General features: G+C 40.5%; 3 non-coding genes across 3 annotated transcripts; 2 read left to right on the forward strand and 1 right to left on the reverse strand.

Moving 5' to 3' along the window:
• Positions 1 to 56: 56 nt before the first annotated feature.
• On the forward strand, positions 57 to 139 carry trnal-cag (transfer RNA leucine (anticodon CAG)). The gene has a single exon. It is a non-coding gene; the product is annotated as a tRNA-Leu (tRNA).
• A 1,798-nt stretch (positions 140 to 1,937) lies between these two features.
• Positions 1,938 to 2,019, forward strand: trnas-aga (transfer RNA serine (anticodon AGA)). Its single transcript has one exon. It is a non-coding gene; the product is annotated as a tRNA-Ser (tRNA).
• Positions 2,020 to 2,424: 405 nt separating this feature from the next.
• trnap-agg (transfer RNA proline (anticodon AGG)) lies at positions 2,425 to 2,496 on the reverse strand. Its single transcript has one exon. It is a non-coding gene; the product is annotated as a tRNA-Pro (tRNA).
• Positions 2,497 to 2,500: the final 4 nt, after the last annotated feature.

A 2,500-nucleotide genomic window follows, 5' to 3' on the forward strand; every position in this document is an offset into this window, starting at 1 on the left:
GAAAAGAGGAAATTCTCTGCAAAGCGTGGTGCGTCAGGGGCCACACCTTGTACAAAGTCAGGATGGCCGAGCGGTCTAAGGCGCTGCGTTCAGGTCGCAGTCTCCTCTGGAGGCGTGGGTTCGAATCCCACTTCTGACATCATTTTCTGATTCGATTTTTGCCACAGGTTGTCTGTGCTCTTCAGTGGCAGAGCCATGTAAGTAAGTAAGTAAGTAAAATTTTATTTATATAGCACCTTTTCAAGTCAACCTACAAAGTGCTTCACAAAAGTAGTAATAAAATACAATAATAATTAAATAAATTCCAATCGATTTCAAAAAATAAAAAGATGGCTTACAAACTCAAACCCACAATTTGAGTACAATACAATAATTAAAATCATAAGCACATACAGACAGCGATCAGAACGATTTTAGTTAGCAAACCCCTTCAAAAGCTAGAGTGTACAGATGTGTTTTTAGCCTTTTTTTGAAAAGGCTAAGGGACTCGGCAAGCCTTATCTCCAAGGGCAAATTATTCCACAACAGGGGAGCTCGAACGGCAAACGCACAATCCCCCTTCCTTTTTCGCTTTGTTCTAGGCACTACTAAGAGCCCCTGGCCGGAGGACCTTAGCGTTCTACTATTTGAGTAAGGGACCAGCAAGTCGGTAAGATATTCCGGAGCATCCCCTTTAAGTGCTTGGAAGGTTAAAACCAACAATTTAAAATCAACTCTAAACTTAATGGGGAGCCAATGAAGTGATGCTAAAACAGGAGTTATATGCTCCCTTTTTTTTTAGTTCTAGTAAGTAGACGAGCAGCCGAGTTTTGGACTAACTGAAGCTGTGCCATTGTGCCTTGGTTTAAGCATGTAAATAGCCCGTTACAATAATCTAGGCGAGATGAAATAAAAACATGGATAATTCTTTCCAAATCTTTAAAAGGTAATATATGTCTAATCTTAGAGATATTTCGTAATTGTAGATATGAGGATTGAACAAGCCTTTTGATATGCTTTGAGAAAGTAAGCTTCCCATCAAAAATAACCCCCAAATTACGAGGATAAGGATTTATCCTTAGGGCCAAACAACCAAGGTCTTGTAAATTAACAGTGGTATTGTCATCTCCTAAAATCAAAACCTCTGTTTTACCTTCATTTAGGTGTAGATAATTACATGACATCCACTCTTTTATAGCTTCCAGACAATCAGTTAAGAGCTTTAATTTACTTGAGTTATTTCGTTTAACAGAAAGATAGAGCTGAATATCGTCTGCAAAAAATTGATAAGAAATATTAAAACGACTGATCAATTTTCCCAATGGAAGCATATATAATAAGAACAAAATAGGACCCAAAATGGATCCCTGAGGTACACCATGTACAAGGTCAGCGCGTGAGGATATTTTTTCCCCCATGACCACAGAAAACTTTCTATTGCACAAGTAAGAACTAAACCATTTCAGAGGAGTTCCAGACAACCCCACCCACTGATGCAGTCTGTTCAGCAAAATTCCATGGTCAATGGTGTCAAAGGCAGCGCTAATATCCAATAGCACCAAGATAGACACTTCACCGGCGTCTGCATTCATTAAGATATCATTTAGCACTTTCAAAAGCGCTGTCTCAGTACTATGTCTCTGTCTAAAACCAGACTGGAACTTTTCAAAGATCCTATTTTCTTCCAAAAACTCCAATAGTTGTTTTACAACAACTTTTTCCAGAATCTTTGAAATAAAAGGGAGCTTAGAAATAGGTCTATAGCTAGCACAATCTTCAGAGTCAAGACCAGGTTTTTTTAAAATAGGCTGTACTGTGGCCATCTTTAAACAATCAGGGACACACCCTGACTTTGGGTTCGAATCCCACTTCTGACATCTTTTTCTGATTCGATTTTTGCCACAGGTTGTCTGTGCTCTTCAGTGGCAGAGCCATGCATCCTCACTCCTGCATTTGAGGTAGTCGTGGCCGAGTGGTTAAGGCGATGGACTAGAAATCCATTGGGGTTTCTCCGCGCAGGTTCAAATCCTGCCGACTACAATAGATTGCTTTGTCTGAACCAAGTGTTCTTATGAATGTTTTGGGATTTTGTTCTTCTTGCGAGGCCGATCTATAAAGGCATGGCTGTTCTAGCAGCATGCCACGCTGTATCTAGCCCTATGCTGTGTTGACACTTTCTTACCATTGCTTTGTCTCTCTAATGCCTTTACTTAACAAAAGAGAATGGCTGTCTTCATGCTCTTAGACCATCTACACTTTACTTGTGAAGGAGGGAATATCATGGAATTTAAGCCACATCCTCTTGCACCCAAAGCAATACCATACCCCTAGTACATGAAGCCTTTCAGAAGACCAGGCTAAGATATATTGACTGTACATATGTAGGAAGCCTATGACAAGAGTATTAAGGCAAGCATGTGAATGCATATCAGAAGCAGATATAAAGGGCTCGTCCGGGATTTGAACCCGGGACCTCTCGCACCCTAAGCGAGAATCATACGCCTAGACCAACGAGCCGATT

Source organism: Brachyhypopomus gauderio, chromosome 16, assembly GCF_052324685.1.
Source record: "Brachyhypopomus gauderio isolate BG-103 chromosome 16, BGAUD_0.2, whole genome shotgun sequence".
Taxonomy (NCBI): domain Eukaryota; kingdom Metazoa; phylum Chordata; class Actinopteri; order Gymnotiformes; family Hypopomidae; genus Brachyhypopomus; species Brachyhypopomus gauderio.